General features: G+C 42.3%; 1 protein-coding gene across 2 annotated transcripts in view; it reads right to left on the bottom strand.

Moving 5' to 3' along the window:
- Nucleotides 1-14,265: 14,265 nt before the first annotated feature.
- LOC144681551 (guanine nucleotide-binding protein G(i) subunit alpha-2) overlaps nt 14,266-17,793 on the bottom strand; it is a 213,543-nt gene continuing 210,015 nt past the window's right edge. For both annotated transcript variants that reach the window (XM_078543220.1, XM_078543221.1), the window contains exon 9: nt 14,266-17,771. The gene's annotated coding sequence lies outside the window, so the exon portion shown is untranslated. The remainder of the gene's footprint in view (nt 17,772-17,793) is intronic.

The raw sequence follows: 17,793 nt of genomic DNA on the forward strand, positions 1-17,793 counted from the left end.
TATCTGTGGAATACTCATTCAAGCTGACAATTAACAGCTGCTTTTAGACAGCTTCTAAGGCAGTATAAAGAAGGGTTATTTTGTGTATTTGCTTGAATCGAAATTTCCAAACACACTTACCTGGCAGTGAAAAACATACCTCTTTAGTTTTAACATATCCAACCACACAATAGATTTTAGATCCTACTTAATCATTGTATAGATACATATATCATTCAAGCCAGGGACAAAAATTAATGCCATTTAACAGACCAATAGCCAGATAAGATTCAGGGTTACGTTATTTACAATAAATGAGGAGGAGAAGGTCTCTAAATTGAGAAATAGTTAGCAAGAGTGGGGAGATAATTCCAAACAGAATCCTCCTTTTGCATTGACTTGCTTTTTGAGAGGAATTCATCTGGAGTTGAACACACTGCTCTGATTGCTACTTCAAAAGGAAGTGAGCTTCTTCCGAGCATGACTAACACAGGATGCCTTAACCAGGAGCGGAAGAACTATGTTTAAATACACACATGCTATATTTGTTGAGGGGGGATGACTTAATATTACCAAAACTATTTCAAACACACTGGTTATAGCAAAATGATGTGTGCATTTTTCATCAGCTCCTGGATGTGTACAGTACACACCAAGCAAAAGAACAATTCACCCACATACAGCCCTAAACATCTCATGTCTATGGGGTATTCGCTTCTGTGCTGCTTCAAACTGATCGAGTACTCAGCTTTTCATTTAAGTGAGCTATCAAAGTGTATGGTCCAGAGAAATGTTGGGTGTTTGGAAATGCACATGTGTCTTTAACTCATGCAACTTAAACTTTAAAAAATCAAATTATCATAGAACAATGCAGCTTAAAAGGAGGCCAGTTGACCCAACCTGGCTCTGTCAGCTCTTTGAAAGAGCTATCCCCAATTAGTTCCATTCCCTGCTCTTTCCTCAGAGCTCTGCAAAGGTTTTCTTTTAAAGTTTTTACTTATTCACAGGATGTGGGCATCGCTGCATAGGCCAGCATTTATTGCCCATCCCTAAATGCCCTTGAGAAGATCGTGGTGGGCCGCCTTCTTGAACCGCCGCAGTCCATGTGGTGTAGGTACACCCACAGTGCTGTTAGGGAGGGAGTTCCAGGGTTTTGACCCAGCGACAGTGAAGGAACGGCGATATATTTCCAAGTCAGGATGGTGAGTCGCTTGGAGGGAAACGTCCAGGTGGTGGTGGTGTTCCCATTTGTCTGCCCTTGTCCTTCTAGATGGTAGTGATCATGGGTTTGGAAGGTGCTGCCTTAGGATCCTTGGTGAGTTACTGCAGTGCGTCTTGTAGATGGTGCACACTACTGCCACTGTGCGTTGGTGTTGGAGGGAGTGAATGTGGATGTGGTGCCAACCAGTAGAGTTTTCCCCCTTATTCCCATTGACTCCAGTTTTGCTAGGGCTCCTGGATGCCACACCCGTTCAAATGAGGCCTTGATGTGAAGGGCAGTCACTCTCACCTCAAGTATTTATTTATATACATTTCCTGTTGTTAAAAGTAGAATAATGAAGTCACATCCATAATTTTGTGTTATTAAGAAATTAGCTTGAAGGGCTAAGAAACCATCAAAGTTAGGAGTATAAAAGAGGCGTTAAATCAAGCCATGATCAGGTGATATGAAACATTGGTTTTAAAAGCCTCAAGATTCAGGGATGATTAAAGACTGAGCAAACTGAGGAGTGCTATAGGTGAGGTCAGGTCTGGTTAGCTCAGTTGGCTAATGTGTGGTTCAGAATGATGCCAATAGCGTGGGTTCAATTCCTGTTCCAACTGAGGTAGATGTTAGGGCCTGCCTCCCTGCCCCTGAGTTTGGAAGGTATTGACAAATCACCACTGGCAAAAAAAAAAATGCCAAGAAAATGGATCAGGGTAAAACAGCTGACAATGAGTGAGGGCCCTGCCTTTGGGCAGGGCACACCTGACAATGACTGATGAGGTCTTGAGAAAGAACCATGGTTGCTCAGGGAGCTGGGATGAGTTTCCGTTCAGTACATACAGAAGGCAGACAGAAATGTGTGGGTCAATGTAACACTGCTTAGAACAATTTTTCCCCTCGTGTTGGTTTGTTCAACACCTGTAAGCCCAGTCTAGCAGATATGGCCTTCAGGACTCCACCAGCTTTGTCAGTAGTGGTGCCATCAAACCACTCTTGGTGATGGGCATTGAAGTCCTCCACCCAGAGTACATTCTGTACCCTCACTACTCAGTGCTTCTTCCAAGCGATGCTCAACGCGGAGGAGAACTGATTCTTAAACTGAGGGAGGGCAGAATGGTTCATCAGTGGAAGGTTCCCTTGCTCATGTTTGCTGTGAGACTTCATGGTACCCAGAGTCAAATTCGAGGACTCCCAGGGCCATTCCCTCCTGACTGTGCCACCTCCTCTGGATGATGATGAGGGGTCTGGGATGTTGGCTGAAAGGTATGATCCTGTGAGGATGGCTATGTCAGGCTGTTGCTTGACTAGCCTGTGGAATAGCTCTCAAAATTTTGACACAAATCCCCAGATGTTAGCAGGGAGGACAGTGTTGACTGGGTTGGGTGTTCTTGTCGTATTCAAATCTAACACCTAGGCAGATGCTGGGTGATCTGTCCGATTTTATTGCTACATTTTCTCAAAGCAGGTTGATACAGCTGCTCTTTATGCTTGGCCATTTCAGAGGGCAGTTAAGAGTCAACCATGTTGCTGTGGGTCTGGAGTCACATTTAGGCCGACTGGATAAGGACAGATTTCTTTCTCTGAAAGACATTAGTGAACCAGATGGGTTTTAACGACAATCCTGCCACCATTATTGCTACCAGCTTTTTATCCCAGATTTATTTAATTTGCCATATTGGCATTTGAACTATCTCCAGCTCAGTAGCCCAGTTCTTTGGATTACCTGTGCAGTAACATTACCATTGTGCTACTGCTCCTGGGTTAACTTTGCAGTGAAAACAGTTAAACTTGAGTGAATTGGAGCAAGACACCCAGGAAGGGGCAGTCTCCCATGGCTTTTGTTTGATACCACAGAGTATAAAATCCAGACTAATGTCGAATCTAGCTTTGAAAAACATTCAGGTGCTCTTTTGGACCCCTGGACAATTTGTAAATCTACCAAACCTCAAATTCAATGTTTGGAGAGCAGGAATTCTTTTATCCCCTCCCTCCTCCTTCTCACGCACTAAGCATTTACATTTTGAATTGGTAAAAGAGATATATTTGTGATTTCATGTTACGTGCTCTCTCTCCTAAACAAGATCGCTAATCCTGCAGCCAGATAGAAGCTTAGCAACAAGGCTTTGTGAGATTGAATGCTAAGTGACAGCTACAAGTCTGAGTGTAAAGGCATCCTCTAGAACCAGCTTTGGTATTAGGGGAGATACAGTTGAGCTCACATGAAATAGATCAAAAATGCCAAGAGATGATGACTAAGATTAAGAGGTGGAGACTGTTGGTTTGGATTGAAAGGCATTAAGAAACTTTCTCTTTGAAGGACTGAACTCACTAAGGATTTTGCTCTCCCACGAACAGCCCGTAGTGATTCAATCCGAGGGGTCTGGAAATGGAATGATAGCTGAAGGAAGTTGATGCATGCAAAATTAAATCATCACAGATAGAGTGCATTAGGTCAGATGTTAAGGGATAGCAATCATTGAAACATAGAAAAGTAGTAGAGAGAGCAGGTCCTTGGGGAACCCAGTTAATGGGAAAATGTTTGGATGAGCCCATTAGCTACAACACAGGCAGATTGGAGAGGGAAGCACATAGCTATGGACATAGTTGTGGTGGGAGGCCTTAAAATATCACTGGAAGTCTGCAGTGTAATACCCAAAGGCTTTGGAAACATCCAAGACAATGCCAAGATAATTCAGCAAAGCTTTCAAAGACAGGGGTCCAGAGGTACCTAGCAGCAGATCAGCTATGCTGAAAATCATAGCATCTAATGCAGACTAAACCAAGACTTCTAGAGAAATAGATAACAGTAGCTTGATAACTTAACTGCTAGAAGGGTATTGCATTTATTCTTAGGATCAGAATCAATTTTGTTTGAAATTCAAGCAAAGGTCCAAGATAAATAAAAGATAGACCGAGAGTAGAGGTAGAATAAGAAGCATACCGCAAGGATAATGGTGGAGACACCCATCTGAGGACGACAGCAGGGATAGCAGCAGGACCTGGCCAATGTGTAAAGAATCCGAGAATGGAAATCATAATACTATGACAGAGTCGAACAATGGTGGGAGTTTTAAAAAGAAAAAAAAGTCATCAGGTTAAGAGTTGGAAGGGAAAGTGAGTCAAAAACATCAATCCTCTCTTTAGGATGATTCTCAAGGTGGGCTGAGGTTGAGGAATAGGATTCATAAGAGAAACACCTATGGAGTGCGTGCTGCAGGGCAGAAATACAGGAGTTGACGTTTGTGGAAGAAAAATTAGAATTAGTGCCTCAAGTCTGAGCAGAGGAAGAATTGGTTTGAGATGATTCAGACTGACAACTGCAATAGGCAGAATATTTTTTTGCAGCATGGTAACAGAACAGATGAAGTATCCAGTTCTGACAGAAGGACAGGAGAGAGCTACAAAACCTTCCAGGCCAGCAAGAATAATATGTTAGCTCACTGGCAAAGATAAAAGGGTCACAGGACCAGAGAAAGCAAAGCATTTACAGAGGGCATGATCCTTATGACCCAGCACTTAACATGCACTGGATGATATTCCAAACTGGGAAGAATTGTTTACTCATGTTTATGGGGCACAAGATTGGGATAAATTGACTCAGGTGACATGGCCCTGGGACTAGCTGGTTAGCTCTTTCAAAGAGCCAGCATAGGCACGATGGGCAGAATGACCTCCTTCTGTGCTGTATCTTTCTAACCGTCTTGTTGTTAACATCACTAGCCACATCTTAATCAGCATCACTCACCAAAGACAAGACCTGCTTAAACATAACTATTCCAAAGTGATGCACTACTCAACATAAAAACAGAATGAGAAATTTGGAAATCAAAAGCAAATAAGAACAAATTTGAGGACGTCACTGGCATCACATTATTGCAACATCTCTCAAAACACTTCTTTGCCAACAGGTTATTGTTGAAGCGTAGTCACTAGTTCTCTATACAATAGCAAGTCACTGATGCAACCCTAATCAAGGACATTGAATTGGAGAGATGACACATCAATCATGCACAATATGAAGCATCATGCCCTTCATACAGGAGACTTTAACCCGTTGGATAACCATCACAGGGGAATGATTTATAACACGGGTTTTTTTATTCATCCATGGGATGTAGGCATTGCTGGTTGGGCCTGCATTTATTGCTCATTCCTAATTGCCCTTGAGAAGATCGTGATGAGCTGCCTTCTTGAATCTCTGCAGTCCATGTGGTTTAGGTACATCCACAGTGCTGTTAGGGAGGGAGTTCCTGGATTTTGACCCAGCGACAGTGAAGGAATGGCGATATATTTCCAAGTCAGGATTGTGAGTGGCTTGGAGAGGAAATTCCAGATGGTGGTGTTCCCATGTGTCTACTACCCTTGTCCTTCTAGATGGCAGCGATTGTGGGCTTGGAATGTGCTGCCTAAGGATCCTTGGTGAGTTTCTGAAGTGTATCTCACAAATGGTACACACTGCTGCCACTGTGCGTTGGTGGTGGAAGGAGTGAATGTTTGTGGATGGGGTGCCAATCAAGTGGGCTGCTTTCATCTGGATGGTGTCAAGCTTCTTGAGCGTTGTGGGAGTTCCACTCATCCAGACATTTGGGGAATGTTACATTACACTTATGACTTGTGCCTTGTAGTTGGACAACAGGCTTTGGAGAGTCAGGTGGTGAGTTACCTGCCACAGGATTCCTAGCCTCTGACCTGCTCTTGTAGCCACAGTATTTAAATGGCTAGTCCAGTCCAGTCTCTGATTAATGGTAATCTTCAGGATGTTGATAGCGGGGGATTCAGCGATGGTAATGCCATTGAATGTCAAGGGGTGATGGTTAGATTCTCTGTTGTTGGAGATGGTCACTGCCTGGCACTTGTGTGGCACAAGTGTTACTTCCACTTGGCAGCCCAGGCCTGGACATTGTCCAGGTCTTGCTGATTTGGACATGGATTGCTTCAGTATCTAAGACGTCACGAATGGTGAACATTGTGCAATCATCAGCGAACATTCCCAGTTCTGATCTTATGATGGAAGGTCATTGATGAAGCAGCTGAAGATAGTTGGACCCAAAGCACTAGCCTGAGGAACTCCTGCAGTGATGTCCTGGAGCTGAGATGATTGGCCTCCAAAAACCACAGCCATCTTCCTTTTTGCTAGGTATGACTCCAACTAGCAGAGAGTTTTCTCCCCCATTCCCATTGACTGGTTTTGCTAGGGCTCCTTGATGCTACACTCGGTCAAATGCTGCTTTGATGTCAAGAGCAGTCACTCTCACCTCACCTCTGGAGTTCAGTTCTTTTGATAATGTTTGAACAAAGACTGTAATGAGGTCAGGGGCCAAGTGAACCTGGCGGAACCTAAGCTGAACGTCATTGAGCAGGTTATTACTAAGCAAGTGCCGCTTGATAGCTTGCTGTTTATGCTGTTTGGCACGGAAGCAGCCCTGTATTGTAGCTTCACCACTTTGACACGCCATTTTGACCCTTGACATTCAAAGGCATTACCATCACTGAATCCCCCACTATCAACATCTTGGGGGTTACCATTGACCAGAAACTGAACTGGACTAGTCATATAAACACTGTGGCTACAAGAGCAAATCAGAGGTTAGGAATGCCGCGGCAGGTAACACACCTCCCAACTCCCCAAAGTCTACCCACCATCTACAAGGCACAAGTCAGGAGTGTGATGGAATACTCTCCAATTATTGGAGCTGCACTCATCCAAGCAACACACTCAAGAAGCTTGACACCATGCCTGGTGCTGCTCCTGAAGTGCCCTCCTGCTCAATTCATTGAACCAGGGTTGATCCCCTGGCTTGGCAGTAAAGGTAGAGTGGGGGATATGCCGGGACATGAGGTTACAGATTGTGGTTCAGTACAATTCTGCTGATGGCCCAGTGCCGCATAGTTGCCCAGTCTCGAGTTGCTAGATCTGTTCAAAATCTATCCCATTTAGCACAATGGTGGTGCCACACAACACGATGGAGGGTATCCTCACTGTGAAGCCGGGACTTCGTCTCCACAATGACAGTGCAGTGGACACTCCTACCAATACTGTCATGAACAGATGCACTTGTGGCAGGCAGGTTGGTGATGATGAGGTCAATTATGTTTTTCCCTCTTATTGGTGTCCTCACCACCTGCTGCAGACCCAGTCTAGCAGCTGGAGCTGGGCCTGTACGGATGCTACCGAGTTACTCTTAGTGATGGACATTGAAGTCTCCCACCCAGAGTACATTCTGCACCCTTGCAACCCTCAGTGCTTCCTCCAAATGGTGTTCAACATGGAGGAACACTGATTCATCAGCTGAGGGAGGGCGGTACGTGGTAATCAGTAAGAGGTTTCCTTGTCCATTTTGACCTGATGCCAGGAAACTTCATTGGGTCCAGAATCGACATTGAGGACTCCCAGGGCAACTCCCTACCAACTTTATACCTGTGTGCTGCCACCTCTGCTGGGTTTGCCCTGCTGGTGGGACAGGACATACCCAGGGATGGTGATGGGGGTGTCTGGGACATTACCTGTAAGGTATGATTCCATGAGTATGACTATATCAGGCTGTTGCTTGACTAGACTGAGACAGCTCTCCCAATTTTGGTACAAGTCCCCGGATGTTAGTAAGGAGGACTTTGCAGCTTCCCCAGGGCTGAGTTTGCTGCTGTGGTTTTCGGTGCCTAGGTCGTTGCCAGTTGGTCCATCTGGTTTCATTCCTTATTCTGTAGCAGTTTGAGGCAACTAAGTCGTTTGCTAGGCCATTTCAGAAGGCACTTATGAGTCAACCGCATTGCCTTGGGTCTGGAGTCACATGTAGGCCTGGAGCCAAATGTAGGCCAGACCAGGTAAAGACGGCAGATTTCCTTCTCGAAAGGACATCAGTGAACAAGATGGGGTTTTAGGACAACTTAAATTCCAGCGTTTTATTGAATTCAACTGCCGTGGTGGGATTCAAAGCCAGAGCATTATCCCAGGTCTCTGGATTACTCGTCCAGTGGCAATACCACTAAGCCACAGCCTCCCCTAAATGCCATTTACGATTGCCATGGTTGGGAAAAATGGGACAACTGGTGTGTACAAGTTATCAACTCTAGCAAATAATGCAGTATTATTTACGTTCTCTCACAACCCTCCGACATCTTGGGTGTAAAACGAGACCCCAACAATGTTTGAAGTACAAAATCACGATTATTCCACGCCCCTCAAAATCTCCAATCAGCATTGGAAGGAAATATTTCATATGTAATTGGATTTCTGTTCTGATAATGACGAGCTACGTCATGACTGGCTGCCCTCACGCTCACCCTCTATGAGCCTATTCTTTTCTTTCTTTCTACTCCCACAGTGCTAAAAACAGCTGCCCTGCTCATTCATGTCGCCCTCAGCAACAAGAAATAAAATGCAACATGCTTTCAGACCCATTAGACTGAGAGCTGTGACATTGAGGGCGTGATATTCAGATAATCTTTTCAACAATAACTGGTGTCTTTTTTTTTTAAAAGGTCTCTATCTACTGTTTCTTAGAAAAAAATTGATGCGATCAGTACTGAAACATTGGCCAGAACTTTCTGGAGCCATTGTTGATGGCCTGGAAGGCAGGTACAAATAGTACGGGAAGGAGTCGGGTTTGGGAGGGGGGGAGGGGGGGGGAGAGCGGGAATGGTGGGGAGATGGGGGGCTGCCTGGTGACTTGCTGCCACCATGCCATTTTGCCAGCAGCAGGAAAGGATTGCTCGCCTGGAGCCCAATTGAGCCACTTACGTAGCCAATTAAGGTCCCCTTCCCACCTTGCTGACATTTTACCAGATAACCCAGGTGCCCTCCCAGTGGGTTCTGGGTGGTGGATAAAGTCTTGCATTTTGGGAACTGTTTGGCCCATGGAAGAAGTGACCACCCCCACAGCAACGGCATGTGCCCTCAGCAAAGCCTCCCTCCCTCCCTCCCGTTGCCAAGCCCTGCCTGGTCCCACTATCCCCGGTTACCAGGTTTTGAGGATGCATGGTCATCGCTGAGGTTGCTGAACTGCCAGCCCTCTGATTGGGTCGCTAGCTCTTGGGAGGGTGGGGGGGCGGGTGGCAGGAAGAGGAGGAGTGGGTCACCATCCTTAATAGGGTGGCAGGCCCCAGCAGAAGCCACTCATTGTCAAAATGCAGCCCTGACTCCTGTCTACCACCCCCATCCCTGGTCACCATTTCCAGCCCGGAGGTGGGACACCTGCAGCCTCCACAAAATTCTACCCATCACGTCTGCTGTCAAATGAAAGCTTTTACTAAAGTAAAACGGACATGTATTTCTACATTGCCATAAATCACCACCTCAGTGCATTTCAAAGTGCTCTACAGTCAACAAAACACGTTTGAAATGTAGTCACTGTTCAAATACAGGACACAGCAGCTAATTTAGGTACAGCAAGCTCCCAGAAACAATGATAAAACAAAGGACCAGATCATCTGTTTTAGATGTTGGTTGAGGGATAAATGTTGGCTAGGACACCAGGTGAATCCCCTGCTCTTCTCCAAATAGGGCTGCCCAACTGAGGGCAGGTGTTTTGAAATGGGGTTTAAGATCTCATCTAAGAAACAGAACCCCCAGGAATGCCTGGCATTCTGATAGTGGTGAGCTGCACTAAGCCAGACAGGAGTTTGAATTCCTCTCTCAACACTGCAAGGGTTGGCTTGTGAATGGCACATCGTTGTAATGCTGTCTTTTCACTTTGTAACTCTGAAACTAATTGTGGGACAAGTATCCTAAATAAATGGGTTTGGGGCAATCCTAACTCAGTTCTAAGAAGACACCAGCACAAAACTGACCACATTTCCATAATAAACAATCATCAAGCCAATGACTTGTGAAAAATGTAACAGTCAAGGTGGGGTGCATTTTGCCATATGGCAAATCGTTGAGTGGAGTATGATCTGCATCTGACTCTTGCTAGACATGATTGGAAATGACAACAACCAAATTTGCCCCCAATGTATAAGACTTGACTGAATATCAATATGAAAAACCTCAATCTATTGGATACAACAAACAAGGTGCTTTCTTAACCTAAAGGAAATAAAGAACTTGTATTTATATAGATCTTTTCATGATCAAACGATTTCCCAAAGGGCTTCACAGCCAATTAAGTACTTTTGAATATTGTTTCACTTGTAACATAGGCAAACACAGTAGCCAATCTGTACAGTAAGACCACACTACCAGGAATGAGACAAATGACCAGATAACCTGTTTAAGTGATGCTAGTTGAGGGATAAATGTTGGACAGGACATCAGGGAAAACTCCCCGGATCATCCTGAAGAAGTGCCAGGAATCTTCTCCTTCCACCAGAGGGGGCAGATGTTTCATCTGAAAGAAAGCACTTCTGACTGTGCAGCACTCCCTCAGTACAGCACTGCAGTATCAGCCTATGCTACACACTCGAGTGTTTGGAGTGGAGCTCGAACCCATGACCTTCTGGTTCAGAGATAAGTGTTACCACTGACAAAACCTGACACCTTATTAGGGAGGGAAGGTCTTTGATACTAGGTTCACTTTGTCACAAAGTTCAGCTCTGTTAAAAGAAGAGAACGGTTATGACATGACAATATCAATTTTAGTCTTTATCTTAATATGACATCACAATATAAATTTTGGTCCCATGTCTTTCAGTAATTTCAATTTATTCATGTTTACAGAAGTAAATCACTCTGCTCTTATTTGGATATAAAATCTGTGCCGATCCAGTGCACATCAGAAACCTGTCAATGCCCTTATAGCGTTTATTCAGTTTCTTTTTGCATTAGGACAAAGTTGAGAAAATACACTGCCTAGCACTTAATTCACATCTGACATGCCACTCAGCAACATGCATTAGGATTTTATTTATCTCCGATTCGGTCTTTAAAACACGACCAAAAATCAACAGAGCTTGGAATAAGAAGAGGTTGTTCAGCTAACCATTTTTCTTTTGACCTCTTCTTGCCTCTTTCAGCTTGGTGTTTTGGGTGTGCAACATTTTTTACTTGCATAATTTAACCAGCTTTCAAAAATCAAGAAACCTAGGACCAAGCCCCATAGCCTAGGTCATGACCCAGTGTGGAAATAAAAACAAAATACTTTCATTTGCAGAGCATCGTTCACAATCTCAGAATATCTCAAAACACTACACAGCCAATGAAATATTTTTGAAGCATAGTCACTGCTGTAATGTAGAATTCAGTGGGGAAGGCACAGTAAAATTCAGTAGCAATGTTCAGGTGTTGTTGCATTTGATCTTCTAAGATTCTTAAGATTGTAGAAGGGCTGGATGTTTGAGGGAGTTAGCAAATTCCCACAGGAACCAAGAGGCCACAGGAAAGAGGAGAAAGAAACGATGGGAGGAGCCCTGATTTCAATAGTACGGATGCTGCAATTACTGTACAGAGTAACGTGACCTCAAGCCAGAGGGTGCACTGTGGTTCACTAATGTACCTTCTGCAATCCCAGGGAGCTAAGCTAGTGCTCTGAAGGACAAAACCCTCAGTGGGGCAAAGCAGTGGGTTTTACATTTTTGCTCAGACACTGAATTTTTAAAAAAAAATTGAACTGTTGTTAATTTTAAGCAATCTGAACACAGGTAGATTTCAAAACTCAATCTCTCTCTTGAAAAGCTGTAAAGACCCCCAGCATGCACTCGGTTTTTCCCTCAACAATATGGGAGAAAGGTGTTCTGCTACAACCATATTAATCTGCTGCATATGGGCTAATACAGTAAAGATAACTGCTCCACAAAATAAGCGGAGCTTCAGATGTCACTGGAGATAAACTGGCAGGGTATAAAATGCCTGCAATTCATTGGTGTCTTTTTTGCATTGCTGCCCAAGAAGAATTTCATCCCTGATATGCCTTGAAGTAAAGGGTCAACAGGTGATGGTAGGCCCATATGGAAGGAAAAAGGGTCAATCATATTATTAACCATACACAGATTCTGGATAGGGTGGTCATGATGGCTTTTTCTTGCTTTGGACTATTATACTCTAAACCACCCGTCACAAATGGCATCTCTGAGCGATTCCTACTGGACGTTCATCCTGAGGGGAAAAATTGTATGGCACTTTTCTTATCTTAAGGCACTTTACAGATAATAAAGTCACTTCTGTTTTGTAGGCAAATGCAGCATTTTGTTTTGTAGGCAAATAGTACCGAGAAAAGCGAATTTTAACCTGTTTTAGTGACATTGAGCAAAGGATGAATGACGGCCAGGACAACATTCAGAAATACTCTACTGGTTGTTCTTCACATAATGCCATAAAACTTTTTATGTCCACCTCAACGGGTAGACCACAACCGAATGACAGCACATCCAGCTTTACCATTCCACAGGTCTGAATATTTCCTTAATAGTGCGCACGCAGATTTGGAGGAGCAGAGTGCTTTAGGTGCCCATGTATACAAATCACTGAAAGCTTGTGGACTGGCACAAACAGTAAAAGTCAAAAAGGCTGATAGAAAGTTAGCATTTATCACAAAAGGTTTTAAATGCAAAGTGAGGAAATTATGCCTTGGTCAGACTCCTTAGAGTACTGCAGTCACTTTTGTACAACAAATCTCAGGAATGATATGTTATTGACCATGGCGAGGACACAAAATCTTGTTATTCTGGTGAAGCTGCTCTAAAAGTTAACTTATATAATCAAAGGTTGCATAAAATTAGCTCGATTCCCTTGAATTTACAAGGTCAAAGTGAGATCCAATCCATTTTTAAAAAATAATAATGGGTTTGAGTCAATACAGAGGAAGTATTTCCTCAGGAGTCCAAAACAAGGGATCATAATATTAAAGAGAGTTAGATCGTGAAGGAGTGAAATCTAGAAGCACTTTTTCCACATTGAGGGTAATGGAAATCTGGAATCTGGCTGTGAATGTTGGGTCAATTGAAATTCAAGACCAAGGAGGATTGTGTTGGGTATGGTTATCAAAGGATAAGGATCAAACACAGACAAACTGAGTTCAAGTACAGTTCAGCCTTGATTTAACTAAGTGGCAGATTAGGCTCAAGGGGTTGAAAAGCCTACTCCTGTTTATATGTAATACTCCTGTTAAGACTAGAGTCAACAAAGCACTTTTACAAGCGAAGATTATTGGAATTCTGGGACTTTCATCCTCAAAAGGCTGTGGAAGCTAAGTCAATTGAAATTTTCACGACTGAGACAGACTATTATTAGGTAAGGGTGTCAAGCAATGTGGAGAAAAAAATGGGTAAATGGAATCAATATAAAGATGAGCCATGATTTAGTTAAATAAAACAAAGCAGGAGAGGCATGAACACCCTATCATTTGCTATGTCCCAGTGAAGTATTAGTTTTGGCGATGGGAGAGTCAGTACATACACATTGGGTCAAATGGCCTCCTTTTGCTATGCAACAATTCTGAGATTCTGGATGCAAGTCCTACAGTCCTGAAACCATGCCTGGCACAGAGGAGAGCGGGCTAGCACTTGGACAATTCAACGCTTAGCTAGAAAAAAGGTCCCATTATAAACCAAAAACATAACTTGTATACTTGCCCCAGAAAACCTGTTAGTTGTTTCAAGATCTTGCAGCACCATAGGGTCTAACATCTTTTTTTCGCCTCAGATAATATAAAGGTGATCTTAACAAGTGCCAGTGAAACAGACTTGGCTCCCTGGCCAAATTCAACAGTCCTTATCATAGCAAACACTGAGATGTGCTTTTCAGACTTAACTATTTATGCAGTTCCCCAAAATCCAAATCCTAAGAGGGAAACTCAAGTTAAACCATCTATATATACATCAAAGAGAAAAATCTAACAGGATGTGCAAAACCTGAAGGTTGGTCACGTGGGTATCATAGGATTCTTAAATGATACTTCAGTGAGGTGTCTTTATATACATCAATGCTGAAGAACTTGCTTGCACATTTTTTTTTTGCTTAAGGTGCAGGATGATTTTGGGTCATTCTTGAAAAATGTCCTAGGAACCAGTAAGAATGGAATTAGACCACATGTTCTCAGATTGAGAGATAGCACATGGCGTGGCATGGTACAGCAAACGTAAGACTAACCTTAAAAAGGAAGGTATATGTCATAAGAGCAACATTAATCAAGACAAAGTCACTGGGGTCCTACTAAAAAGTATTTTTATTAATTTGGTCTTTTGTTTTTACACCAGGTAACATAATGTAAGAAACATACATGGTTGCAATGCATCTGGCCTCATCACAAACTAAACAGAGGTGTGGGTGTGTGTAAGTAACAATATAACGATGACAATAAAAACTAGTCAAATATTGTCAGATAGCAAACCCCCCCCCCGTTCCCCCCAACCCGCCACAAAAAAAGGTTAACTTTACTCAGGAAAACTGGTTGCATACCATCTGAGCCAACACATGGGCATCAGAAAAAGCTTGAACAAAAGAAATTAACAAAATATTTCATTAAATATTTTGAACCTTCCTTCGTATATTTAGAACTTTTTAACTCTCAGAATACAAAGTTTCTATAATTAGCTTCTCCCTATCTATGAACAGTTTCTGGTGAATCTACTTTAATGATGCAAGCTTAAGAATGACTTCGTTCAAAAAAAAAACCCCAAAAATTAAATACAGAAAGGGCGCAAAGAGCTTTGTGAGATTTTTCGGCAAATGAATGATTTGCACGTGGCCAGGCAACTTTTGTTTTTCTTTGTGGTCAGAATAAAATCACTCAATTCAAATTACCTTTCAAAATTGCATCGCTTAACCAAAATTCTCAAGAGTCTGTAACATCCTGCTTTTGCATGTGCCAGTCTCTCAAAAGTTTATGTTCCCTAAGCCCCCCACACCCACCCCCCCCCCGCCCCAACTGCCCAGAGATTATGGCACTGATACCAGGGTTCAAATCTTACTCATGCTCCATGTATTAGTTGCTCAAACTGCATCACCCAATCGGACAGTCGTTAACAAACGTGAAAAATCATCATTTTTTCCAATTAGATTTAAAAGGTGGTGGATGATCTGATTTAAGCTTCAAAATGTTAGGTTGCTAACAAAGCAAATTGGAAACATTTGGTTAATATCCGGAATGTTAAAAGTGCTGCCATGTAAGGGGTTCATGTCAGGTTTTCTTTAAAATAAAAACTCATCAATCGGTCTCAACTTTGTGCTTAAATGGATTACTGTACATAAAACATATTACAGAGTTACACAAGACACAGAATAAACTGGAATCCTTTAAAATCTAGAAACCTTAATTACATCCAAGTGCAACCAAGACAAATCCCTCTTCTAAATTTACAAAAGTCATACACTTAATGTCCACTTGTAATTGATGATTCGAAGGAATATAAATAGTCAAAGCTCTTCGCACAGAGGAAGAATTGCATGAGAAGCTTAAGTTGAAACTTGAAAAGCCACCACTAGTGCTCACAACCTGCAAGATGCATCGTATTTTTAAATGGTGTACATGAAATGGAATGGAATTTAGCTGCTACAAAGAAAGCGTTGTAATAAAAAAAAATCCCACAGAAAACTATTAAAGCATTTATCAATATGATGCAACAGTCCTGATGACCTCCTTAGTTGCAAGTACTTTTAATTACACGACCTGTTCTAAGCAAAGACAGCACAGCAAGCTGCAAAATAAAATGGACAAGACACTCGTGGAAAATAAATGGCTTTGAGCTTCAACTTTTCAGCCACTGGGTATCACCACACTATATTGCAGGCCTTCCCTTCTCTGGTTGGTTGATATTTTAACATTTCCAATTACTTGGCCCTAAATTGGCTCTGATGAACTAGTCTGCAAAAATCTGGAAAAATGTTCAAATGAACACGAGGTGAATGAATAGAGCTTCAAATACCTGTGAGTAGGGTGTCAAATACCAGATAAACAGAAGTGAGCCACATGCACAGTGTCCCTTTAAGTCCAAGTTGTAGCAAACATCACAAACTAAGTTACCACCATTACCAATACAAACAAGATTAATTAGTACCGTGCCTGGAGGCAGTCCATGAGTTAGGATACTCTGCAAGTGATACAGATATTGCTCTGCAGGATACACACCTGAATGTCTTGAATGTCACAGGTATATGTATCTAGTACTGACTGACAGAGGTGGCTGCTTGGGTGAAGATTCTCAGCTGAAGAGGAGAATTTTAGTCAGATGCTTTCATTCCATAATGAAGTTCCAGGTAATGGTTAAGCACTGGTCAGAAAGTAGGAATGCATCATTCTTAGTTGATGTTCATAGTGTTACGTGCCAGTCAAACTTACTTGCCTTCAGTCTGGTTGCTCTGTTCAGTTCTCACATCAGTCACTAGGTGGAATGCTATAACTGAAGCCATCAATTCTATCTACATCAGGAGACAGGTCAAGACAGGTAAGACTGATGCAAGGAGCAGAGAGATATTACACCAATTACAAGATGTCCTCAATGGGCTTAAGCTTCATCAAAATTTTGCAAAAGTTCATTCCTACAATTAGGGAACAGGTTTTCAGGGGCTATAAAGACACAAATAAAACAGAAAAGCAGCCAGATAAATAAGTATGAATGGATGTCGGATGGATATTGTAGCCATTCTATAGCACAGGCAATAACTAAAGACTATCCATTTGGGAGATGGATGTAAAAGGTGGAGGGGAGGGGAATAATTTTTTGGAATAAAAAGGGGACTGAAAAATATAAGAAGAAATCCTGGTGGATTTAAATTCAGACCCAGTAGGTGTGGCAAAATCCCAGTTAGTACTTGAAGAGTTAATGCTGCAAACTGTAAGAAACATCATTTTGAACAGAATGTCTCCTTTTGAGTGAAGTGAATAGACTATCATCAAGCTGGTCTTCTCCATGGATACAGTGTCTCTCACTTGGACATGCCAAAAATAACTATTTCAATCAGAAATTGAGGGGAAAGGAAAACGTAACCATTAAAATTAAAGCAGAACTCAGTTATAGCTGTAAACAAAGTTATATTCAAGGCACAAAACTTACTGCAGCAAAATTCATATCAGTACATTGTTGATTACTTACATTTTAAATATGTTAAATGAATTTGCAGCTTAGTAGCTAATAAAGCCTTTTCTCAAGCAACTTTTAAAACCTATTAAAATCCATTAGGAATGTATGCCGGTTGTGCAAATGTAAAGAATAGGAGACATCTATGTTTTACATGCAACTTGGCTGACAAACTCTCTCTCACATACAAAGGAACAACTTTTATTTTGCCAGCAGGGAAACCAGATTGGTGCAATGACCAGTTTTTGCTAAGCTGTTTTGTGTTTTTTGTCTGGAAAGGTGATCACACTTATATAACTTCTTGCATGCGTTAAACAACCAAAACACACTTTTTTTTTTAAAAAAGGCATCCATGCCTGACATAACCATAAAATGGAGAGTTCCGCTAACACTAGCAAAGCATTTGCTAACTGAGCTCAAGGACGTCTGCGCTCTTCCAAAACAAGGCATTTTCGTAAAAAATAAAATTAATTAAATAGTAAAAATTCTGCATCATCAGGGGGATAAAAAGATTGGGAAAGTTGGCAATGCATTGATGATCTTAAGTCTCTTGTAAAAAGCAGTTAAAAGCAGAAAGCTGATTTTATTGGTGCAGTCCTTCCTCTGGGATCCTCCGCACTGAGCAGTTCAAGTAACTCTGGAACAAAACAAAACAAAAC

Source organism: Cetorhinus maximus, chromosome 6, assembly GCF_964194155.1.
Source record: "Cetorhinus maximus chromosome 6, sCetMax3.hap1.1, whole genome shotgun sequence".
NCBI lineage: Eukaryota > Metazoa > Chordata > Chondrichthyes > Lamniformes > Cetorhinidae > Cetorhinus > Cetorhinus maximus.